The sequence below is a fragment of the Gallus gallus genome, chromosome Z (assembly GCF_016699485.2).
Source record: "Gallus gallus isolate bGalGal1 chromosome Z, bGalGal1.mat.broiler.GRCg7b, whole genome shotgun sequence".
Lineage (NCBI taxonomy): Eukaryota > Metazoa > Chordata > Aves > Galliformes > Phasianidae > Gallus > Gallus gallus.
Window position 1 is genome coordinate 16,189,750 of NC_052572.1, and position 26,933 is coordinate 16,216,682.

At 36.7% G+C, this 26,933-nt stretch overlaps 1 long non-coding RNA gene across 2 annotated transcripts in view; it reads right to left on the bottom strand.

Annotated features, from left to right (window-relative positions):
• Positions 1–25,607, bottom strand: part of LOC101748659 — a 42,971-nt gene extending 17,364 nt beyond the window's left edge. For both annotated transcript variants that reach the window (XR_005842822.1, XR_005842821.1), the window contains exons 1-4: positions 12,395–25,607; positions 6,675–6,832; positions 6,177–6,306; positions 4,359–4,428 (exon numbers count right to left, since the gene is read on the bottom strand). This is a non-coding gene — a long non-coding RNA (uncharacterized LOC101748659). The remainder of the gene's footprint in view (positions 1–4,358; positions 4,429–6,176; positions 6,307–6,674; positions 6,833–12,394) is intronic.
• Positions 25,608–26,933: the final 1,326 nt, after the last annotated feature.

Genomic DNA, 26,933 nt, shown 5'->3' on the forward strand with positions numbered 1-26,933 from the left:
CAAACGTGAGTACAGACTGGGAGAACTCACTGAGAGCAGTCCTGCTAAGAAGGACTTGGGAGTACTGGTGGATAAAAAGATGGACTTGAGCCAGCAGAGTGCACTTGCAGCCCAAAGGGCTGAATGTATCCCTGAGCGACATAAAAAGAGGGGCGGTCAGCAGGGCAAGGAAATGATTGTCTCCATGTACTCTGCCTTTGTGCTGCTCAACATGTAGTACTGCATCTAGGCCTCAGACCCCAGTAGAAGAAACATGTGGAGATGTTGGAGAGGGTCCAGAGGAGGGCCATGAGAATGATCATTGTGCTGAATGATCACCTACTACAAGGACAGACTGAGAGAGCTGGGCTTGTTTAGCTTGCAGAATAGAAGGTTCTGGACAGACTTGTACGTGTTCTTCCAGTATGTGAGGAAAGCTTAGGAGGAGAGGTGGGAGACTAATTTTTACACAGCCTGATAGTGGTAGGAAAAGGGGAACAGTTTTAAACTGAAAGAGGGGAGACTTAAATTAGTTGTTATCTGGAAATCCTTTACTCAGGAGGTGCTGAGGCATTGGAACAGGTTGACCACATCCCTAGAGGTGCTCAAGGACAGTCTGGGTGGGGCCCTGGCAGCCTGATCTAGTGGGTGGCAACCCTGCCACTGCAGGGGAGTTGGAGCTAAACCTCTTCAGGGCCTCTTCCAATGTAGGCCATTCTATGATTTGATTATTCCATCTCTGGCCAGTTTGTTTTCTTGTGTAACATATACAGTGCTGTAGAGCTTATTTTCACTGTTTTTAAGAGTATGCCAGTACAAATGCCATATTGCGTAAGCTCAGAAAGAGAAGACCACGTTTGAGCTAGCTTTTGACAAGCCTCAATAGTAATAGACCTTACTGCTATGATAGCATTACAACAACCTTCTTTTTAGGAGCTTGTCTATATTGTAGGATGGATTTATGCTCTCAAGTGAAGTTCAAATCCTTGGTCATTTGATTTCCCCCAGCCAGAGGACCAATTCAAATGCACTACAGCCTCTATTTCCCTGTCTACTCAGATCTTCTTCCAGTTAAAGCAGACTGTGGTGCACATATTCCATTGCTTCCATTCCAAGTTGTAGCTTTAATTTGGCCAGTATGCATATATTTGTGACGAGAAATGGGAAGATTATGATATGGTATATTGTATATTTCACACATATATACAATATATAATATGTTGTATATGATATATGATATACGAAATACAATATATGTTATATGTTATGTTATAAATACATGCTATATGATATATGTTACGTAATTGTTATCAATTATTATTATATATTGATTATTTATTATCATATATTACTCGCATGTTACATATTATGTTAGAGAAAGGGACTGATATATAGAAAGGTTTAAAATTACTATTTGCTATAAATGCTCTCATGTGCCCAGCAATATCATTGTTAGAATAAGTCAATCAGTACTAAGAATTTCAGTAACTGATAGATTCCACATTACTTCTGTCTATAAAGGTTTACATCTTTCACATGGACATAACAGAAAACTGTAGTTTATGAAACAAACCTAAAACTACCTGATGTCATCAAGTGAAAATGTCATCTTCGGAGAGAATTTGAGGATAAATTTTGAGATTTTGGAAGTGATATGAAAAGTTTTCTCTCAAGGGTATAAACACAGGCTAAATTTTGTTCATCAGTAGTCATTTTTACGTATGAAAAAGGGACAGAGAAAATGAGACATCCTGATTGTCATACTTGCACCTCTAAATACTGCCAAACACTTCAGGTAAATGCTACTTTGTGTCATCAAGACTGGTCCAGACACTGAAGGTTCTGTCATTTAGATGCATAGCTTGTAGTGACCCATAGTGTGCTTTAGTTACTTGTTATAGTCCTAAATTTTGACATCAAGCAAGATTCTTGACATGCCATTCTAAATAATTTAAATGTTTGGTCTCTGTTTTACAACATGTCAAACTGTGCTTGCAATTATCATTTTATTTATTTTGTCAACAACATTAATGCTTGATGCTTTTATGTAGTGTATACATTCAGATCATGCAGGTGCTTCTGAACATGTTTATTCATACTTTATCTACACCCAGAGTCCACATTAGTGCCCATTCTTTTTATCCACTAATTCAGAATAACACAAGCCATTTCCATGACTCTGTATGCCATAGCTCATTGATCTTCCCTTAAAAAAAACTAGTCTGAGATAATGGTAATAAAATAAAAATGATACCACAAAGATTAGAAACAGCGTGCAGTTCTTCTTCTTGTTTTCAGAGAACTTGTAGACCCTACTCAGTGGAATTCAGACAAGGTCTGGATTTGAACTGTGCAAGCAGTCTAAGGATTATTTCTAGAAGACATACTGAACTTGTTTAAAAAGGGAATAAAAATCATGTTTACACTCACAGCATTTATAAATTATTGTTCTCTGCCACTAGAAATTTTAGTGGGTACACAAATATCAGAATGGGGGAAAACTTTAACATTAACAAGTAGGATATTCAAATATTCAGTAAATACTGTGTTGAATTCCTGCTGGAGACAAACCACCTGTGATTTTTGTCATTAACTTCCCTGAATGCTTTCAGAATTATATTCTAATATACATACATTGTGATCATCTTTCTGGCAATGTTTAATTTTTCCCCTAACATATAAGAACTGACAAGTTCTTATGGAATGTCATGGATTTTCTCTAGAGAAAATATCACATTAAAAGAAGAATGACTCAACAAGATAGATTTGTTACATCAGCAATGAGTATTTCACCATGTGACTGGTACAGTAGACAGGCTATGACTATATTCACTATAGGACATGGTAAACTAGAGACTTTTGTTTAGCACTGTGAAACAACCTTAGATTCACTTAAAATTCAAAATGTGTAATAATATAGCAGCACGTATCATTCAGAAAAAAAAAAAAAGAAATTAAGAAAAGCAATCTGTTTCTTAGTATGTTTCATTAGCATCATTCTTGTAAGACTCAGCAAATGAAATTGAGATTGTTTACTTTATGGAGCTATTGGCATGAAATCATCTGGGAAAAATGTATTACTATACAGAAAAATTATTTCTGTGTAGATATTGAATTTATATTTATAGATTTATCTGAGTTCAGGAATACAGACTTTTTTTTAGTGTTTGTTTTTCTATTTGTTAGTTATTTTAACAGAAAAAATATATATATTTACCAACAGGAATTATAATTTGTTCGACTTCAAAGTAAAAATACGATATCTAGCATCCAATATAAAGCATTTCCTTTACTTATTTTACATTTAATTCATTTTAAATCTATTTTGAAACACTGAATATTGAAAAGATAGCACAGATGCTGATTCTGTTTGCAATGGCCTAGAAAAGAAAAGTGCAAGCTTTAATCTGATGTCTAGGCTGCATTAAAAAAATTGGATTGAAAAGGATTAGATTAGATTAGACCTTCTGGATTTAAAAATGTTAAAACTGCATTTATGCTTTAACATAATCTCCTTCCACTTTCTGGAGCCATCAAGCTGAGCACTGTCCCTTGCAAGTATTTATTATTATTATTAAATTTGCTTCTTTTTCATTTTAACATCCCACTTTCATATTTGTAATAGCAAGAAATCCTCTGAGACAGATCTAAAAGTTCTCTCTGACCTGGTGAGTGGAAGGGCAGGCACTTAAACCTCTGGCTTTTACAATGATTTTATGTATTTGTGCACAGTCACAAATGTAAATATTAATAGCTAGTTTTTAAAAACCAAATAAGAGTGAGTGCTTTTATGGACTTTAGAGGCTTGTGAGAGTGTGGTGATGCTTTACAGTATAATGATTTATTTACAATGCATTATTATGAAGAAATGCTCAGTTTAAAAAGCAATCATGTACTTTGCTAAACCTGAAGTACCTATTACCTACAGCATCTGTAAATAAAAAAGTATTATAATATTTGCAAATTGCTGCCTGATACTTCTGAATGCAGTTTGGATTTTATTTCTCATAAATATAAAACCAAAATATTATCTGGGCATTGTAGGACTTCATCTTCCAGAGGCAAAATGGAAAATAATAATATCCTTCTTGGGATCAATACATTTTTCGGTGTTGATGATGACTCAATTGCTGAATTTCTGAGAATTCCACACCACAAGTGGGATTGTTAGCTTTTCCCACATCACTCTTTCTGTGTTGAGAACATCTCAGGCAGATCAAGGATATCTAGAAGTATTAGATAATGCCATAGAATATGTGAGACTGTTTTAAAACAGCATTGACTCCATTTCTGTTCAACTGGTAGATCAGCCCCTCCTGTTCAGCCATAACTGAACTATAAACTGCTATAAGTCATGCAACAAAGAATATCACATGTACCTTATTTTCTGCTTCCAGACACAGACTTTGGATAACATCCCAAAGAGCCATTATCATGATCTTGTTTGACCTAGAGATACAAATAAGATGGAGATATTATCAGAGAGGTGATAGCTGAGCTGGGCTATAGACTCAGGATGACAGGTAGGAACCAGCAAGTAACTACATGCTTGCTTCAGTTAAAGAATCACACTGCAGAATCTGTTTCAAGAAATTAAAAGTAGCATTTGCTAAGCAGTGTGTCTTTATTGTGCCTTCTTAATCAAAAGTCCTGTTCTCAGTGTAGCCACCATTTTAAGATCATCCAATAACTGAAAATATGTAAATTGTATTTACTAAGTAGATAATTCTGGGTGTTACTGAAAAGCATCTGAAAGACAAGGCAGTCACTAGTCAAAGCAAGCACATGTTCATGAGGGAAAGGTCCCATTTAACCAATTTAATCTCCTCTTAGTGCATTGATCCTACTTGACTGAGAGAAGCTGGTTAATGTATTATTTTTTAATTTCAACAAAGCTTTCAGTTCTTGTATAGTTTCTCACAATATCCTTCAGGTTAAAAAGTTCAGTTTACAGTAGGCTGAGAAAAATATAATGTGGTAGGCTGACAGATCAGCCACCAAGGGTTATAGTAAATGGATTTACATCAGGCTGGTGGCCATTCACAGTGGGGTTCTACATAGCTCAATCTAAGAAACTAACAATACTCTAATCACTTACTTGAATACTTGAAAGCATACTAAGTTAGTTGACAATAGTAAATTGTGAAGAGCTGTTGACTCCCTCTAGGGTAGAGAAGCCTTATAGTGAGATCTTGACGGATTGGAGGGCTGAACATTCACCAACTACGTTAACTTTAATAAGAGCAAGTGCTGAATTTCACTCCTGGAATGGGGCAGCCCTGGATGTAAGTACATCCAGGGGTTGAGCAGCTGAAGAACACCCCTGTGGAAAGGGATCTGGGAGTTCTAAGTGACAACCAGTTGAATTTGAATCAGCTGAGTGCCTTGGCAGCCAAAAGGGCAAATCATAATCATGGGTGCATCAGGCTCTGCACTGCCACCAGGTAAGGGAAGGGATTATCTCATTCTGCTCTGCACTGTGTGTCCTCATCTCAAACACTGTATGTAGTTTTGGGTGCCACAATACAAGAAGGACAAAAAACTAGTAGAGGACACCCAACAGAGGGCAACAACAATGCTGAGGGTCAAGACGGCAAGACATATGAGGAGTGGCTGAGGTTCCTTTGTTTAGCCCAAAGAAGGGGAGGTTGAGGGGAGGAGTCATGGCAACCTAGAGCTCCTCATGAGGGGAGCTGAGATCTGCTCTCTGGTGACAGCAACAGGACCCAAGAGAATGGGATGGCACTGTGTCAGGGTCAAGGGTGTGTTAGGGATGGTTTCTGCACCTGGAACAGGCTCCTAAGGAGAATGGCCACAGACTCAATATGCTGGAGTTCAAGAAATATTTGGACCTAAGACATAGAGTTTGGATTTTGGATGGTCTTTTGTGGAGCCAGGAGTTGGACTCATTGATCCTGCTGGGTGTCAACGGCTTATGGGCTGATTCTGCCCGTTTCCATGACTAGCAGGGTGGAGGGACCCATGGGTTCGCACCTCCAGAGACGAGAAAATAAAGGGAAAGAGAGATGGGCCCCAAAAATAACAGCAGCAACAATCTGAGGAGAAACAAACTACTAAATAAGATATCAGAATACAAGATAACACACTATAATACAATATAATACATTATGATTAGAATTGGAGTTAATAAATCAAATATAATGAGATAAAGAGTGTCCAAAAGCTGCAGGCCTTACTCTAATACTGAGGCAAGAAGTGAGGTCGGGTCAAGCAGCAGGGAGGAGAGTCCAGTCTCATGACCTTGCCAGGGGCTTTATCTCTTCTGTGAATGCAAAGTCCTCTGGAGTATGTATTTCTTCTTCTCTTCTGGAACAGGTACACAGAACTAGATAATTAACTCTTTAACTCCTAGTGCACTACATGAGGTTGTGATGTGGAATATCAGTGATAGTGCAAAATCATTAAGCCATGACACTGGGTCACTTCCAACTCAGGATGTTCAATAACACAGTGTAAATGGTACAGGTTAAAATTTTCCATTACCCAGTTTTCTATGGTCTTTCTGAGGTTCAGTGCTGTAAACAAAGTATGAAATGCAGAAAAACATTTTCCCTTAGCACCATGAGAGAAAACCATATTTTTGTCTCAAAATGTTGGTTTTGTTAACTCTTGATCTGTTTGATTCTATACATTTTCTTAAAAGTCACTTTTGAGAAAACAGGTTGTTTATGTACCTGAATCAGATTTCTTCTAACAAAGTCCATGTTTCACTTCACAGAATCACAGAAGCATAAAATCTTCTTATTTGGAAGGGAGCTTTCATGGTCATTTGGTTCAATTCCCCGGTAACGAACAGGAACATCTACATTGCTCGGAGACCCATCCAGCCTGACTGTGAATATTTCAAGAGTTCATTTTCATCATCATTTATGGATCATAATGCTTTATATTTCGTCAGCCAAGAAAGAGCACAATATGGTATATTATTTAATATATAGATGCAGTGCTGCTGGATAGACTACCAAAATACAAACACAAGTACAGTGAGCCGATAAAAAAAGTGTAAACTCAAATGTAAAAGCCAGCCAGCAACTAAAAGTAGTCCCCATGCAGTCAAAAGTATAGTTACAAAGATTTGTGACTAGCTGCATAAATAATTATTCATCCAAACATGATGAAGAAAAACTGTATACATATAAGATGACTAGGGTATCATGACCTTACTTAACCAATTCATTTTATTTAGTATAGATAACAAGAGAATTGTGAGATTCCAAGATGCAGTGCTCCTGGGAACTGCATTTCTTAACAGAAGGTAAAGTCTCTTAACAGAGTCTTAACAGAGACTGAATAAGCAGCAGCTAGGAAACTCCCATCACCACCAAATACAAAAATATAGACTATCAGTATGAAACACTTTTCTGATTTGCAGCTCAAAAACTATTTTTAAAAACTAACTTACATGATTTCTGCAGCCCACATCAATTAATGTACATCATAACCATAAATATCTAGTACTATTGTACATTGTTTATAGAATGGGAACCTTTGCTCATATATAATCTTGACACTGTCCTATGGCAGACTGTCAGACAGTGTGAATAAGTACTTTGACTCATCCTCAGAGTCAGAGCAGGTGGCTAAAGACTGTAAAGCTTAGGAGGTTAAAAGGCTGAGTATGTATTTTCAGACAAGAAAAAGTCACAAGGAGAAATACCAGTATCTGAAAATGCCATATGCAAAGTCTAAAAAAGTCAAATGTAAAACTCTGGGGCTCTTTGTCATCTCTGTCATAAAATCTTAAACTTGGTCACAGATGTAATGAAAGGCAGTCTCATTCCTCCTTGTGTCAGCCAAGGTGGTACTTGGCTTCAGGAGACATTTATATTTTTCACCTAAGTAGAATAAAATGCTTCGGCTGACAAGGGAGTGTGAGTAAGCCTACCACCACCTCACCTCTGCAATGCAAAAGTTAAACGTCTTCCTCTCTGTTCACAGCCAGGAAGAACTCCAGACTTCACCCTTCAGCTATGAGAACCATGAGATTCTTTGAGTCACATTTTATATTTCCACACAGCTCAGTTAAAATATTTGAATCAGACAAAGAAAGGAAGAAATTACAGGCAGAAAATCAATATCTGACTATGGACTCCAGAAATGTTCAAAACCTACATGCTATACTTGGGGTGTCCGTGAGCAGAGTTTGCAGGTCAAAATCAGGACCTGCAGAAAATAATGCACCAGAAAGTGAAATTTTTTTGTCTGACAGAGGTAGATAAAGCTTTTACACTTTTCCTTTTTAAAAAAAAAATATATATATATATTTTATTTTTTTTTCCCCCAGGCTGTAATGCTTTTTGTATATTTTTTTTCTAATTTTTAATCCTAAGCAAGATTTCAACATATTTGAGAAGTTTATGAAGATATACATAGAATTTAGAAACTGAATCTCTGGAATCATAGAATCACAGAATCATAGAATCCTTAGAGTTGAAAGGGACCCTTAAAGGTCATTTAGTTCAACTCCCTTGCAATGAACAGGGACACCTACAGCTAGATCAAGACCTCATCCACCACATCTCTGGTCAACCTGCTCTAATGTCTTACCACACTAACTCTAAAACACTTTTTCTTTATATCTAGCATAAATTTACTCTCTTTGAGCTTGAAATCATTTCCCCTTGTCACTACAGACCCTGCTAAAGAGCCTGTCCATTCTTTTCTGTAGCTCTTCTTTAGATACTGAAAGGCCACTAGCAGGTCACCTTGAACCTTTCTCTTCTCCAGGCTGAACAGCCCCAGCTCTATTAACCTGTCCCTGTAGGAGAGGTGTTCCATGCCTTGTATCATTTTTGTGGCCCTCATCTGGATACACTCTAGGTCCATGTCTCTTCTGTACTTAGGACTCCACATCTGGATACAGTACTCCAGGTGAGATCTCACCTCTGCAGAGTAGGGGTGCAGGATCACCTCCCTTAACCTGCTGTTCACATTTCTTTTGATGCAGACCAAAGTATGGCTGGCTTTCTGGGCTGCGAGGGCACCATTGCACACTCAGTCCTTCAATCTGCTTTCTATCCCCTTTCTAGCCCCTTCAAAATATGTCAGAGATAATAGAACATCTTCCAGTTTTGGCTTTCTGAATCATGTGGAGAACTACCATCACTGAAATCAAAATAGGAAGTAGTGTGCTTGGTCAATGCTGTTAATCAGGACAGATGTCTGGATGCAGCAAGACTTTGAGGAGTGAGCTTGAATATCTAAAGTTCTGAAGGGAATTTTAGTCATATCTCAACATATTTGCATTTGCAGGTTTGTTTTTTTTTTAAATAATGACTTTTATTTTTTCTGCCAAACTACCAGTTCTGTTATTCCCATTAAAGGTAATTCAACACAGGGCTTTCTTCCACGGCTGAATGGCAATGAAGTAAGGTGTGACTCTTAGCAGTTTTCATTAAATCTTTGCAAAGGGCAGCCAATAGTAAATCCACAAAATAATCCTTTTTTTTTTTAAGTTAATTTTGGAAGTAAAACAGCAAAACTGAAATATATAAATTCAGAAGGCATGTACAGCTTTCTCAATATTTTTTCTTTTTTTCTGGTTTAAAAAAATAGTTCACGTTAGGCAGGGTTACTTGCTTTTCTAGGCAACTCTTTAATTGCCTATATTCTAAAAAGGAATTGTAATTTATCTGCAGCACCTAATAATTAGATGGGGGTTTGTTGCTTTTCTATCTTTTATCTATATGTATTTATACCTATGTATACATGTGTATACATAAAAATAAACATTTTACTAAATGCTTTACACTTAATATCGCAGCAGTCTGTTGATACATGTTTTCTGAGAAAGATCACATATTTTGGACTTAAATGTGTTAAAATACAATAAATCAAAAAAAAAAAAACATGAATCACTTTTTAAAAATATCTTAAATGAGAACAGTGATAAATACGTCTTGCATTTTGTCTTGTGACTCATTCTTTGACAGTAATTCTTCAGTGTAAAGGATTAATGTACTGGAGAATCAATACGCTTTCAGACACACTACATCAGTGTGCTTCCTTTGTTGGTCCATACTTTCATTATTAACAGTTTATGTCAGCAGTGCCCTCTGTGTGTCTGAGGTATTCTTAATTTATTCAATCTCTGTGGCATTCTTCACTATATGAGGGATCTCAGTTAGCATGACAGATTCAGGAACCAAAATGAAAATTAATATATTTCAATTAAGATTGCCAAGCTAAATCACACATTCAATGCAGTACTTAATTGGATTGCTTTTACACTTCAAGGATGTGGGTTTTGTTTTCTGCTTTTCTAATGAGCTTGACAAATTGGTAAGTCCAATTTTATCCTAGTTATAAAATCTACTATTTTTAGATTTTTAAAACATATTATTTAATAAATGTTATCAATTTTCTGGAAGTTAGCATTACAGAGATAGTTTTGCTTGCTAGAGAAACTCCTTGGAATCATGGTTCTTCAACAACTGAATTGGAATTGAATCCCCATTACCAGGAAATTATATTGTTATTTTAAATGGCTGCACCTGCAGTTCCCCAGATAGACAAAAAAAAAAGCATTCACTTTGGCAGAACTAACATAACAGGATGTTACAGCCCAGTCCAACCTGATTTTAAAGTGTGGCTCAACCTCCTAATTTCAGAATACGCTGTGAATGCATTCAATGCTGTATCTCCTGTGAACAGCAGCCACAGTGCTCACCTCATTTCACAGCTTGGCAGAAGCAAATAGCAGCACCCTTTCAGTTGTTCCTTGGGCACGCTCCCAAGGAACCCAAGACTGTTTGCATGATGCCTATCTTGCAGCTGATAAACTTTTTCATGTGCCACAGACTGCTACCAAGTCAGCCTTCAAAGCACAAAACTGCAGTCACCCCTCATTCTGCCTGTGCTGTCAAGTTTCTTACCACAGTGAGCTGGATGACATGTTGGAACTGGCACATGTCTTTGTTCAAATGATGTGTAGAGTTCAGTAGCATAAAATGTCGTCAGTAAAGACAATAAGGACTACGCCCTTGATTTTACTCTTTCACCAAACTGAAGGTGATCGCCCAATCTCACCCACATTGATCAAGTGGACAGAAAACACAATTGCTTTCTCTCACTGGCCAAAAATGATTTGAGCTGTTCTCCCAAGGGGCGCATGGATAGCTGTCTTCACAGTGAAAGGCGGACAGCTGAATTCTTGTTTCAGTATCAACACTGTCTCTGACGAGCTGCTGGGACAGTTCATATTAGTACTGCTCCTCATGAAAACCATTTGCAAGATTATAGTATCTTGCTGTTCAAGAGATGAATCCTGAAATGCCCATGGTTGCAAGCTGTGAGCTGAAGTGCCAATGCCCTGTACAAAAGTTCTGACAGATACTTTTCTTGTATATTTTTGGTGTGATTTTTAGATCAATTTTTCTACTACATCAAAACTTTGACATTTGCTGTAGTACATTGTTTTCTGCCTTTTCTGTTGGTTTTTTTGTTTGTTTGTTTGTTTGTTTTGTTTTCTTTTGTTTTGTTTTTGCCCTTGAGTTTGCCCTTCCAAATCTCCCATAAGTCAGAAATCATTGAAACTTACCACTGCATTCAGCTACCCATGAAATAATAACCTGTTTCCCTTTGTGCCCTTTTGTGCTTCCATTAGTTTTGATTTCACAACCTTTAGCAAGAGATCAATGGATTGAAGCTCCATTGCCAGTAAGCCTGCCTGTCATATGGCATTTTGTAAAGATTTACACTAGAGGAAATAAAATTGAGTTTCGTAAGACATGATGAGCTAATTAGCTTCTGCTTATCCCTCAGATTTCTGAGTTACAACCGTATAGTACATTTAACAGGTCTAGTGTGTCCATACACAAGACAAAGTCTCCCATTGCTCTATTCGCAAGTGCAGTGCTGGTTATTTGAGAACACCACACACTCATAAGCAGGATACTTTGCCTTTATATTTCAGTCCCTGGGCTTTTAAAGAAATATAAACAATCAAGTAGTCAGGAAAAGGAAGGATAAAAACAGGTGTGAATATAGAAATTGACAGACAAAAGGGGGAAAGAAAGGGTGAGGAAAAAAAAAAAAAAGATGTTCACACTCCAGTGGTATTTGTGAGAGGAGGGAAATACATTCAACAGTATACACGGTCCTTTGATGTGAGCACTTTATGTAAGCACCTGTCCCCTAGGGATAGTAGCATTGTGAAATGTAGAAACAGATTTCTATTTTTATTTAGTAAAGCTTGTGAGTTGAAAGGCACTCCTAGAAAAATCTCTTTTCCCCGTTCCCTTTTCTCATTTGTCCCTAACAAATCAATCATCATGAACAACTAAATAGGTCTCAAATTATTTAAATTTTAAATCTTCAAGTTACCATCTAATCCTAACAGCAGTAAATTAAAGAGTCCAAATATTCAGCATGGAAGTACAACTTCATCTCTTACTTTCAAAAGTTTCAGCCTTGGCAGTTAAACACCTCTGAGCTGAAGACCCCAGTCTCTCAGGATGTGTAGATGAATGACCCTTTATTTTGCCCTTGCAGGTCTTCATCCTAGAGAAGCGCTCAGAACAAGGACTATGCTGTAGTTTAGCCAAGGCCGTAGTAGTGTATAGCACAAGCCAGGGGCTTAAATTTTCAACTTCGGTAGCAGCAGGTTCAATTTCCTTCTCAGCAAGAAGATTAAAAACCCTGCAAGCAAACAATGACCTTCAGGCAAATGGCCTTCAAAATAGACGAAAAGTATGACTCAATAATTCTGCAAACTGTTCTATTATCTATGGCATTACATAGAAATCAGACAAATAGGGGATCGGACCATGTTCTTCGGAAGGTTTGCTGAAACAGAAAATGCAGACCCTAGTCCTTAGATTAACCTTCTGACCAGGAACAAACTTTCTCATAGGCATTGTTTTACCAGTAGATTAATGATGTCTTGAGTAGGAACATGACTGATAATATACAGAAAGTAGGCACAAAATAAGAAAAAGTGGTTTGGGAAAAAAAGATAAGAAAGAATTCAATGAATCTGCAACTATTATTCAGCCATTTCATGATAAACTTTCTAACACATGCTTTTTCTTTTATTCGAAGTAGATATTATCTTTTATTAAATAAATCTTTTTTTTTTTTTAATAAATGAAATATAAATTTCTGCACGTTAGATTTGCAAAATCACTCCAGTTTTTGAAACTACTGCAGGACCTACACTTCTATAGAGAGAGTGATCTATTCCAATATCACTGTATGAGTTCCTGGAATTTTTCTTAGTTTCCAGATATTCTTGACTGTGATTATGAAAAGTGCAGATTGCAGAGTCATCACTGCCTGCTCTAATGAGCTTAGCTGAAATACAGTCACATAATGGATGAGATCCAGTTCCCAGCAAAACTGACAGTTTTCTACTGAGTGAATTTTCTAATGAGTGAATACTCAGCTGTGCAGTACTTGTTTTTCTCATCTCTATATAAAAATTATTCTATTCAAAACAATCACTAGATCAGTTTCCTCTTAGATCCCTTTGATTTGTAATTCTGATAATATTTAATTTGGAGTTAAAAGGGAAAACAGAAAAGCATTGCACTGAATGATGCAAGGTAAACTGTTTTAGGGGATGCATGAGAATATAAAGTAGAATCCACATAGTTTTCCATATATTTCTATATTCACTGAAAATCAAAAGCTTAGAAAAGACCTCTAAACCATGATCTCGTCCTAAGATGTGGATGGCCTAACAGCCAATTGTTTTTGTTGAGATTCTCTATGAAAACGAAACATCCATCTTCTTCTTCATCACATTTATCTATGTCATCAAAGAATCTAAGATCTATGTAAATCATCTACAGTTTATTAAAATATCACTTTATAAGGAGTGAATCACATTAATTTATGCACCAGAATATTGAACATTGCTTTCCAAATTATGACATTTCTTCTTTGATACTTTTACTGCACTAAAAAAAGAGAAAGATGTACAGCTGTCTCCAATCTCTATATTTCAAGTAGTAAAATGGGTATTTGAAATGCATACTTTTTCTTGGATTCACTACACTGGAATACATTGTCTGTGTATGTCTGATTTATGCTGATCATGTGGCAATCTCCAGCAAACATGTCAAACCAGGTAGTATTGGTGGTAGGAACACCTCTACAGAGGTGTTCATTGAGGCAGTATTCCTGAATCATTAAAAATTAAAAGTGTTAATTTAGTAAAAAAATACATATATCATAAATGAATTTGGCAATTAATAGTCTGCTGCCATAAAAGTGTGTGTCATTGAATGGTTGTCATCACATATGGCTAATGAACACTGGACATTTCATGCAGAGCCATCTGCACTCATCCAGTCATCCAGCACTTTTAAAGAAATACACATACAAATCAAAGTCTGGTTTACTAATACATATCTATATCACAATTGGAATAATCATTTGTTCTTATTTGTGCAGGTTACATTAATGTCATTTATTTTAATTTGCTCCTGCCCTTTGGCTGAACACATATGAAAGACAGAAGGGATGTATGTTTTCTTCATTTGCAACTTGGATCTAGACTAATGTCAATGAAATTTTGTGACCAATAATAATCTACAATATAGCACATGCACTAAATAGCTGTTCTGTGTCTTGACTGATATAAATCAGCTTTAGCTGAAAAGAATTTCCTAGTCTTCAAATATTTTAGAAAGTATATGCAATACCTTTACGTAAAATTAGAAAATTCCTACTCAACTCCAACCTACTCGTTAACACTTCAAAAACAATATGGATTTCAAGTATTAATTTTAATTTAATCATGTCAAAATATATATATGTATTTTTTCTTTTTTTAATGAATTATTCCAAATACGACTGAGAATTTAGAGCACTGATCAGACAATTTTATAAAATCCAATATTTTATAGATTGATTTTTAAAATCTCTGCAAGTCACTACCAGCAATAATTCAAAACGAAGCTCAAGAAGAAGATCGCTTGTACCCAATTCACATGTCATAAATAGCATGATGATCTTCTAAATAAAACTGAAATTTAGGGACAGAGTCCACCTTAATTCAGATGTCTCTCTACCTATAAACAGAGTGCATATAGAAAGCAACAATTTGTGTCTTATCAGAAACAAACTGCTGTGTTGTTAAATCAGTGAAACTGTTATCCAAACTGATAAAATTGTTTTATAAAATGTTTTAACAATTAAAAAAAAAATCTGACCAAAGATTGGTTAACTGTAATCTTAAACATCATGAAATGAATGCTGTGAAATACAGGAATGATGCAGAATTCACTCTGAAATTCCAGAGAATAAAAAGTGAGAAAGAGTGCTGGAATATAATTTCCTTTTTGTAAGGACCAGGAAAAACTGTGCCTGCCACAATTTTTAGGCTTTCATTTTCCTTCCAAGTACCCTTCAAATTTCTGAGATGCATGATTTTGCTGTGTTCTCTTTTTAATGACTGAATAATTCCAAGTATAACACCACATCCCTGATTCACTTCCCTTTGTGTGAAACACGGTCTACTCTCATTCTTCTTTTTCCCCAGGAACAGTTTATTCCTAAACAGTCTCCTACTCTATGATTGTAAAAAGTTCAAATCATGAATTCACAACTTTAACAGAACATTTTGAAGTCACAGACAAAAGACCACACACAGCTCTCCAGATTTGCAACGTATAATCCAGTAATTTAGAGTTATACCAATGTTTAAAAAAAAAAATAGAGAGAGAGAGAGAAATGGAGATTAATGATGTCAAAAATCCACAAATAAGTAAAAACCTTCAGTTCTGTGGATGCTAAATCTTTCCTATTCTGCTGAAAAAAAAAAAAAAAGTGTTTAGAGTAAAATGTTTTTAACTGAGTGTGATCTTCTGATTAATGATGTTGTATGAGCAATTACAATTGTTATGCTTTCCACTGCTCAAACCTGCCTTAGTCAGCCACTTCCCACTTGCAAAGTGAAATCAATACCTTAAGAAATGCTACCAATTTTTGAAATGTGTGTGATAAAGTTTTTCTCCCAGATAGCCAAGAATTCAGAAGAACTGGAATGTTGACTGGAACCTCGTCTATGAAGATGCTCTTCAACATCTTCATCAATGACATAGATGATGGCATCGAGTGCACCCTCAGCAAGATTGCAGATGACAGCAAGCTGAGTGGTGCAGTCAATACACTGGAAGTAAAGGAAGCCATCCAGAGGGACCTGGACAGGCTGGAGAAGTGGGCACATGAAAACCTAATGTGGTTCAATAGGGCCAAATGCATAATGCTGCACTTGGGTCAGGGCAATCTCAGGTATTTATTTATACAAACTGGGGAAAGATCTCCTTGAGAGCAGCCCTGCGGAGAAGGACTTGGGGATCCTGGTTGACAAGAAGCTGGACATGAGCTAGCAGTGAGCACTTGCAGCCCGGAAGGCCAACTGTGTTCTGGGATGCATTAAAAGAGTGGCCAGCAGGGAGATGGAGGTGATTGTCACCCTCTACTTGGCTCTTTATCAGGATGCTTCATCCTGACCACAAAAGTAATGGAAAAGTGTGACTCTGGATGTTCTTAAGTAAATGAAGATCCTTATCAACAGACACTTGGGAGATAAGCATAAACACTATCTTCAAAACACACTGAAAAATGTGAAGAAACTCATTAATGCTATAGTACGTGTCTATGCACTAGAGTCAAAGAAACATGATAAAGTTTAGGTAAGTGTAGATATGAGTAGACTACCAAGTAAATTATTTAATTAATTCAAAATCTCTCTCTCAGGTTTTAATATTAAGAACCCTTCCTTTATTCCTATTGCATTTCTTTATTCTTTTGTTCTGTGGGAAAAAGCTGAGCTTAGTGTGCATGTGCATTTATTACCAGCACTTGTTTTCTGTGATCTAGAAGACAAGCTCTCTGATGCCAAATAACATTAAAAGTGGGCAAGCCCTTCAACTCCCATGAAAATTAGAAACCAGAAAGTGGAAATGCAAGGGAGAAAGAGAGAATGGTGAGATATATTTTAAAAGATGAAAGGAACTCAGAAGAGCAGCTCTAATTAAAGCAGTAGTGGATATGCTACAACCGGAGCACTCTTCTGTAAATGATACATCGTTAAAAGACATTAAAGCTTCATTCCTGAAGAAAATTTGTTGCTAGTAAAATAACAGGTGAGAAAAACATGAGAGAGAAACTATATTAATATTATAAACTCCCTAAGAGTAAAGGTGAAGGACTGGAAGAAAAATACCTTTTAAATAAACAACGAATTCTGGGAAATATCTGAGGAAATAAAGACTATTAGAATGAAAGGAAAAAAAGAGAGAGAGAGAGAGAGAGAGAGAGAGAGAGCTGTTCTTAGAACTATAATGTTGATTATAGGTATTTTACTGTTCTGCATATGTGATCAAAACACTCTTATAAACTTGACCAAGGTTTCACAGTACTCGCAGTAGTAATTTTCATATATGAGGGCAATTGAAGGCAAACTTTTCAGAAGCAGTTATCATTTTTGGATGCTGTAGATTTTAGTTATCCAGCATAAGACTTAAAAGAGGCCTGATTTCTGTGCAGTCTGAACGTTCACTATTCCATCTAGAGACTGCAGAATCTGCTGTGGTACCATAGGAGCCCAAGGCAGCACTTTCTGGTCATGGGGAAAAAAACCACCACCAACAACAAAGATACATTCATTAACTGCTAGTAGGGGCTGCATGAATCACAGATTACATGGCAGGGGCAGAAGTAGAAGTATTTATACTTGATTACTTCCTTCAATTTTTCCCATGTTAATCCTATGAGGCTGCATTAATGGACCATTGTATCAAAACATTGGGAAGCAAGTTCAGCAAAACACCACTGAGAAGATACTATAAGTGACATGATGTTTTTGCTTCCCTTTATATATTAAAATACAAATGCTCAAGTGTAACAGAACTACGAGGTACTGAAACAAGTTGACTAGTAACCTTAAAATCTTCAATAGCAATAATAACTAAGGTCATTAATAAACTGAATTGGTTCTATAAGTGACCCGGAATGGATAGTGATTCATCATAAGTCTATTCCAGAAATATGGAAATAAATTTTCCCCAATTAATTTTCACTAAAGCAGCTTTTTTTTTTTTTTTTTTTTTTTTTTTCAATGTAGATTTATTTGCTTGGCTGAGAACTTGAACTGCAGACTGGTTAAATATGCTGAAGGAAAAGCAAGGGTGTAAAAAATTCTTTGTCATGAAACCATACTACTATTTAAAAATTAGCATTTTAGAACAGTTAATCTAGGTGTGCTTGACATTCAAAAGAATCAATTTTTTTATTATTATTATTTTTTGTCCATAGGCCACTAGAAGAAAAAGAGGAAATAATAGACACAGAATTCTAGTCTTTTTCCCAATGTGATGTACTGCAGCTCTATTTAACTGAAACAGCCTTCTAAAAGATTTTAATGGAAAAAATCTGGATGATATCCCCTTATATTATATACTTTTAGTAAGAGTTATGGAGCTTCCCAACACAAGGGAGTCTCAGTTATTACAAGGATACCAATAATCATAACCATATCTTCACAGTAATGGTGATAGAGCTCTGGAACAGGCTGCCCAGGGGGGTTGTGGAATCTCCTTCTCTAGACATATTCAAGACCTGTCTGGATGCCTACCTGTGCAAACTGGCCTAGGGAGCCCGCTTTGGCAGAAGGGTTGGATGAGACTACCTCTAGTGGTCCCTTCCAACCCCTGTGATACTGTGGTTCTGTGATTCTGTGGTTTAATTGATAAATAAAGAGGTGTGGGAATACAAGAAGAATTGCTCAGAACAGCAACTGTGAAGGAAGATAAACAGCATGAGAACCAGGGACACCTTTAGAAGAAGTAATGGCTCATGGCTCTGATTGGAAAAGCGCCTGCATGAACAGTTAAGGAGTGTTTGTAGAATACTCTGTTTACATGTAAAGGTGGATGGGAAAGTTGTAAGGGCGGATAGGAAAACTAAAGAAAAGAAAACTTGTGAAGGTATATAAGTGATGTGAGAACTTGCAATAAAGGATTTGGATCGTTCACATCTGAGTCCATGCATCAGACACTGCAAAGAGGTACATTTAATTATTTATGTTATTATATAGATAAATAAATTTGAAGAGTATAATCATTAATTATCGTGTTGACATTTTAAAGTCAATTTAAGCCTCCACAGAGTTCTGCAATGCCAGATGATAGTTCAAGAAATACCAAACCCAAGCGTAGTTCTACGTGTGATACAAAGTTTGTATAGTTGCCATGAGCCAGGACTCAGGAGAGGTCAAGATCAAATGCCTGGGATGTAAATCTTGTGTAAAATCATAAGCATGTATTTAGTCTGTAAACTGAAATGACAGCTGGTAGATAGCAGGCTGACCCACTCCATGTTAATAGCATTAAAGGGTTCATGGAAACAAAACCAAAATTTTGAACAGAGTACCAAGTGAAGGACATAGAAAAGAAGCAGGAGTAAATAGGTGAAAACTGATGCTGTTTACAAGATCTGGAACGTATTTATTGTGCATGCACTATGGGTAATACAATCAGTTTTTCATTGTGTGTATTGTACGCAACTGAAGTTGCTTTTAGTATCTCCAAATTAGGCTTAGCTTAAAATATTATTTTATATGAAGTCTTAGCATATATTATGCAAATACTCAGACTTTGCAAAATGTGAAAATGTTCAGCTGTTAAGTTACATTCATGATTTTAGGACTAGTTTCAAAATAAGTAGTTGGTAATTTCTTATATGCTACACCAAAAAAAAAAAAAAAAAAAAAAAAAAAAAAAAAAAGCTAATATTTTATCTATCATGAATTGGTAGGGTTTTTAAAAGTTCGAGTCATACTGTATTCTTTTGAGATGCTTACTTCTCCTTTTCACCACAATTTTTATCTGCATAATTTTCACAAGAAAGCTGGATATTAAACTGTATGATGTGGGTAAAAACCTGGGTTGTGAATAAGCAATTTGAACAGCAGAAAAGCATTCTCCAGCACTTCTAAATGGAATAGTGGCTCTTATGGCTTGCCAGGATGCATAGCATAACATGTAGTTGGAAGACTGTCAGGCAGAGCTTGACAGAGGAGAGGAACATGTGCCAAGGGGGAAATTTGTGACAAAAACACACACAGGTAAGACAAAGCAGAGAATGAAAAAAGTATAATAAGTAAACCACAACAAAAAACTCTTCAAGACAGAATGGACACATGGCAAACCCTGACAAAAAGAATGGAGTCAGTAAATCCAATAGTGATGAAGAAATTCAGCTGGGGTCAGATTATATTGTACAATAAAGGTGAAATAGGCCATGGCAGAGACTGAAATTGCAGTCAATTGTGGAAGGAATCAATTCCTCCAGTACTGCACTTATTGATATTAGTTCATAAAAGTAAAAGGAATTTGTTCTATTTTGAGATAATCCATACTCTTGTTTTATTAATATAAATACTGAGCTGCAAATGTGGCTATGTAATACTTTAAACTGGATGTAGTGCTTTTGGTCAATGTAAGCCTTTCCTTATACTGTGGTGGAAAGAATAAAGTGTTTTCTAGTGAAACAGTTTAGTGTTAATAAAGGTATCAGTGAGAATAGCACTTGGTCCACTGAGTAAAGTTTCATGGAGGTTCCTAGTGATTTTGAAAAATTATTATTCTTTTTCTATATCCAGAGTTTTACCACTGCAGAGAATTGTTTTCCACTTCTATAAAATGACAGATGGTTTAAGATTAACAATTATCATTAATGATCAACAAATACACAAAGTTTATGTTTCAGATATGTTCTAAGATAAATTACATTGAAACAAATATACATGCTGTGATTTCTTAAATGACACTTCTCCAGGTATGAAAATATCCTGTAGAATTTATAATCTCATGGAATGTACGAAAACAAACAAACAAATGAAAAAAAAGAAGTTCAGAGGAAGTTACATCAAATTTGTACTGCCTTTCTTAAAATCTTTCTTATAAAAGTAGCATTTTTACTATATGGAATCTCAGTCAGAATATAAAAAGTATAATTCTCCAAGATGTTATCTTCCAAATCCTATTCCTTTTTCTCATTCATGGAGATGAAGGACTAAGAAAAGAGGGTAGAAATTCATTTCACAGAAGCGTGCCACAAACTGATGGACATCAATCTGTGGGAATTCTTAAGGATGTCCTCCTTAAAATGATGCCTAATAAATCCTTCAGTCTAAAGGTCTTCATAAAGGTTTCTCTACTAGTATTAGAGTCTACAGTGTTAGTTTATCCTGATGCCCTGTTTTGCTCCTTGTCCATAACTGATGTAAAATAATATAGCTTTGGAGTGGTAAGGATAGTTAATGTTGTTAATGACTGGCACTGCAATGACAGAGCATAACTTATCTCTAAGCACTTTATGAAACTGAGCTTTATAATTGATTTTTTATAATCAAGTAAGAAAGAAACATAGCCATCAGCAAAATATATTGCTATATTTAAGTGGTGCCTCCAAGAAATCGCTACTCTTTGGTGCACAACAATTATAATTCCTCATTTCATCATGTGCTCTCTCTTGTTCAGTGCTGGCTTGAATTTATGTTAAACTGACAACAATTAGGATTCACTTTCAGCTGATGGCAGCTTTCACAATCTTCCATATTAACTCTTAGTTTTATCTAGTTTCTAGAGTTGAATGTCCTCCTTAATAGTGGTTCTAATAATAGTATATCTTATTAAAACTCATAATAGGTGTGACTATGATGAAGACTATGTCAAGACTGTCACAGACAACCCCTTGTAAAGAGCTCACACTTGGGACAATATTGCATTTGTTTTACTCTCTGTACAGATTCTTTAGAGAAATAAATATCAGAGGACCTCACTCATACTTGCATTATTATCTTTGGGGATGCAGCCTTCAGAGAAACAAAGGAAGGATCTTACTTAGCTGCTGAGACTTTCCACATTGCCAGCTGTCAATGAAACCAGCAGACTTGTCAGTCACTAAGCAGAAGTGGGACTGAGAACATGGTGAAGAAATAGCTAAGATCTATCATTAACAATATTCCTAAAAAGGACACATAGCATGTGTCAGACCTACTGTTGGTCCAATGGCTAGGTGAAATCCTGCAATCAACAAAAGGGGAGAAATGAAAGGGAGAGAAGGGCTACTTACGATGCCTTGTTACCTGCATTGTTTCAATAAATTACATTGCTTCTTCATACAAATGGTAAATGTTATTGCACCTATGGACTGTAACTATGCATCCAGTGCTGATGTTCATAGCATATCTGCTACAACCGTAAGGCTGAGCAGTCTGTCATCGCATTAAGCCCTCTGGAGACAGTTATGCCTCAGGGGGCTCAGTCAATCAACAGCAGAAGAGAAGAGCTGCATTTCAAAATTTCTTATTTATAGGACTTGAATAAGCAATGAAAGGGGGTGCAAAATACTTTCAAACTAAACGTGCAATCATCATCACAACTTTAAATCTGAACACATGACATTCGAAGTTGAGAAAATTGCGTATGTTCCAGAAGACTCACCAGAGTTAATCTGTAATCAGGGACTGCTCAGCTGGGATCAAAACAAGAAAGGGGGAAAAGGGCTGCAAAATGATGAGGGAAAAGGTGGAGGTGAAAAACAGAAAGAGGTTGTCCAATCAGTAATATCACCACCAAGAGGTGCAATAAGACTGTTGTCATCAATTGTCTTGTGTACATCAGCAGGGGAATGCTCACAGAAACCTCGACTGCAGCATGGTTATACGCAATCGCAACAGACACCCAAAGGATACTGAATATAAAATGCTCTGTTGGAAAATGCAGAACAGGCAGGACAAGGCACAAACTGTTTTAAACTGCTACTATGCACATGTGGCACTGAGATAACTGATGGAAAGCTGAATAACACTGCTGTGTAATATAAATGACTTGATATTTTAGGGATTGAGATTTCAGTTTCTTTTAACGATAGACTAAGTATATCTGTCTGAGCTTTCAGGCCACTGCACAGTGTAATCTTTCTGGTCCTGAACGTACAGTGTCTACAAAACAATTTTAATCTGTATTTCTAGGTTCTAGCTTTGTGTATATAAGAACTTACTAAGTAATAATAGAAATAGAGCCTGTATTCATTATCCTTCCTGTACTTGGTAAACTTGTATACTCAGTATACACGTATCCTGTGCAAGTATATTACACAGAGCATAATCTTTTATGCCAAGGGCAGCATTCCATCTCACAGCTTTTCTTCCTCCTTAAACAGTAGTTATGCCAAGCACTTCTACCCTTCCTGCAAAGACCAGTTTTTACTCTATACGAATATGTCAATGTGGAAAATGTGCCAGTCAATGCATTTTACTCCTGCACAGTTATACTGCATGTGGTCTGCAGTTTTCGGGTGTTGAACAGTGGAATGAACAGGTCATATCCTCAGAAAATATTGATTAGTATAGCTCTATATATGTCACAAAGCTACACGGTAAAGAATACTAATCATCCAAAAATTTTATTATGTGGAGCATTATTTCTAAGGTGACAGAATAAGTTTTCTACTCAGCTTTTCTTCCTCTGAAGCCTAGCCCACCTTAAATCACGTTTTAAATCCTGACAGTTACCACTTCTGTTATTGATTTGATCTTCCCTTTGTTCTGCCTCAGTGCTATTATTGCACAAATTACACTGTATGACATATTTTAAGAGCACACACAACATTCTAAGGGTATCAGTGGAGCTTCTCTTGATTTGTAAGAACTGGGTTCACATCTGAGTGATTAAGTATTTAATCACCAAAACATAACTTTATCCATATCTACTTAGTTTTGTGGGATTCAGTATCAGAAACTGCATCTGAATTCTGCCTGTGAACTTACTTTTATTTAGTAATGTGCCCTTACATCCAGTTAGTACAAAAGCTTAAAGTCACAAGAGGGAAAATGAGAAACACAAGAAGAAACCTTATTGTTAGCATGGAATATATATTTTTATATAAAAGAACTTAAGATCATCTGTTCTTTTCTGTAGAAAATAAATGCAAGTATTTTTTCTCTCATTGTGAAATGTTCTGATTGGTAAATCTTCTGTTTAAGCAAACATGAATGTCAGGCAGTCTGTATTGGCATAGGGACAGTTCTACGAGGAGCCAGCTGAAAAAAGAAAAGGGGGGGGGGGGGGGGGGTGACTGAGAAGAGCTCTTTATGCTAAGAATATTATTTGGCCACTAGACAGAGAAAATAAATCATGTTTTTCAGAAAAAGAGAAATAATCTGTCATCCGGATGGTGAGGCTCAGGCATATGCTGCCCAGAGAAGCTGTGGATGCCCCATCCCCGGAAGTGCTGAAGGCCAGTTTGGATGAGGCCTGGTGGCAACCCTGCGCATGGCAAGGCTGTTGGAACTAGATGATATTTAATGATATTCTATGATCATTACCCTGTATTTTCTTTCAGCAATGCATCTCAGGCGAAAAGTCATGGCTATAGAAAAGTTACATTAGTACTAAACAGCTGTGAAAGGAACATTAGTTGGAAATTATGAGCAACTATGCTGAAATTGAAATACATTATGTTATTCCACGCTAAGACTGGAATTCATGCATGGTATCACCACTAGGTAAAGAACGGTGATCCTTTCACTCTAGTCAGCACTGATGAGTATAACTGGAGTACACTTTAGTTCTAGGCCTGCTAGTGTAAAAGAGATATGAAAATATACTGGAATGTAAAACAGAGGGCTGACAAGGTGATGATGGGACTGGAGGTTCTCTCCTGTGAGGAGAGGATGAGAGCCTGCATCTGTCCGATAAGTTGTAATGGATAAATTATTAATATAAAAAGAAAACTGCATTGATCTCTGTGCTATTTGGGATGAAACAGAAAAATTGAAAGGTTATAAAAGGTTGTGTAAAGGGAAAAGCAAGTCTGTACTCTCTGTTAGGAAGTTTACTGTGAGCCTCAATGGAGAAGCTAGGAAACAACAACAACAACAACAAAAAGCTATACAATCCATAAAACATAAAATATATAGCCAGAAAATCAGAATAGTATCATAACATCAAAACTGAACCCCAGATTTCAACCAGTGGCCATATACATAGTGATCATTTAGTATGGTCTACTCATATAGATGCTGCTAAAGCAATGGCTCTTACATGCACGAGGGTAATGAAAGGTCAGGGAAAAAAAAAAAAAGAAGAAGCTTGATCTCCATCTCCTGATCCACCTCATGTTGATTGAGATGATCTAGAAATAGATAGAATGTAGAAGTGTCTACTTTCATGATGATAATTAAGTAAATACCAGATTCTCCACACTGAACATCTGCAGAAGACTTTACGTTAACTGATTTCTGTCTGTGCTAAAACGCTGAGGGCTGGGATTGCTCATCTTGGAGGAGGCTCAGGGGGATCTCACCAATGTGGATAGAACCACACTCTTCTCAGTGATGACCTGTGCCAAGACAAAAAATAACAGGAACAAAGTGGAACAAAAAGGTTCCATCAACGTATCAGGAAGGACTTCTGTGCTGTGCACATGACAGTGCATTGGCACAGGCCATCCAGAGAGACTGTAGAGTCTTCTTCTTGGAGGTCTTCAAATGCTGCATGGACATGGTCATCTCTCTGTGTTGTGCTCCTGGGACCGCAGGCATTGTAATCAGGCAGCAAGTTGATCACAACTGGTCTGCTCATAAAGGCTCCTATCTATGAAAATAATTAAAAAAAAATTGATGCTGTGTAAATCTGGAGGTATTCTGGACCAAACACATTTAAAGAATGAAGAACAAGTATTCTATGTGCTTCTGTCCATGAACATTATGGAAGGCTTTTACTCTTTTAGTGATCTTAACTATAAATATGATAATAATCATTTACATAAATGCAATTATTTTTATATTTCTGTTGGAAGAAAACGACAACATTTCTACTGGGACAAAACAGTGAAGCAATGGTGGAAGATACATTACAGAAAGCTTCCTTAAAGAACATTCAAAATGGAGCACAAAAGACATCTCCAGTTGCCTACAATCTCCAAAGTTTGTCTTCTGTCTGTCACTGTGTTCCAATTTACTGACAAACCGTACTCAAAGCAGTTCTAATAGTGATTGTCAGGATAAGATTGACAGCCCATAATTCTCTTTTAGATGAGAGAGTTAATACCATTAAGAGTAATCAAAAGAATACAGCAAAGTATTCAATACTACTTTAAGAATTTCAAGCACAGATCGCGTCATCCTGATAGGTGGACCCCTGGTCAGGATGATCTTGTAGGTCTTTTCCAACCTTGGAATGACTCTGATTCTATGATCCTCGGAATAATGTACTTTGCCACAAACTTGGACAATCATAAACAGCATGAAATGTAACAAAGGAAAATGCCGGATGCTGCACCCGGGACAGATCAATGCCAGACACAAGCATGGATGGGAGCTGAGTGTCTGGGGAGCAGTGCAGAATGAAGGAACTTGAATGTGATGGTGACAGCAAACTCAACATGAGCCACCAGTATATCTGGGCAGGCAGGAGGGCAGAATACTTTGTGGGGTGCATTGAACACAGCACAACTAGTTGGCAAAAAGAGCCACTGAATTTAGCATTGCTGTAACCTCACCTTGAACACTGTATGTGTAGCTCATAAAAGGATGCTGAGATACTTGAAAGCATCTATGGGAGTACAATGAAGTTGGTAGATGGGCTGGAAGTTGTGTTCTGTGAGGAGAGGCTGAGGATGCCTAGTTTGTCCAATCCAGAGAAGAAAAGCATAAAGGGTGACATCACTGCTCTCTGCAACTCCCTGAGGAAGCAGAGTGAGGTGCCAGGCTCTGCTCCCCACAGGAACAGCTCAAAGCTGAATTATTCTATTCCATTCTTTTCTATTCCATTTTATTCTGTTCTGTTTTATCCCTTGAATTTCAATCACAGACACTGTATGATGAGCTGAATTTATTCAGTTTTCTAATTCCCCAAATAAAATAAAATTAAAAAATAACCCAAGTTCCTTATCAAGAGGTCTGAGGCAAC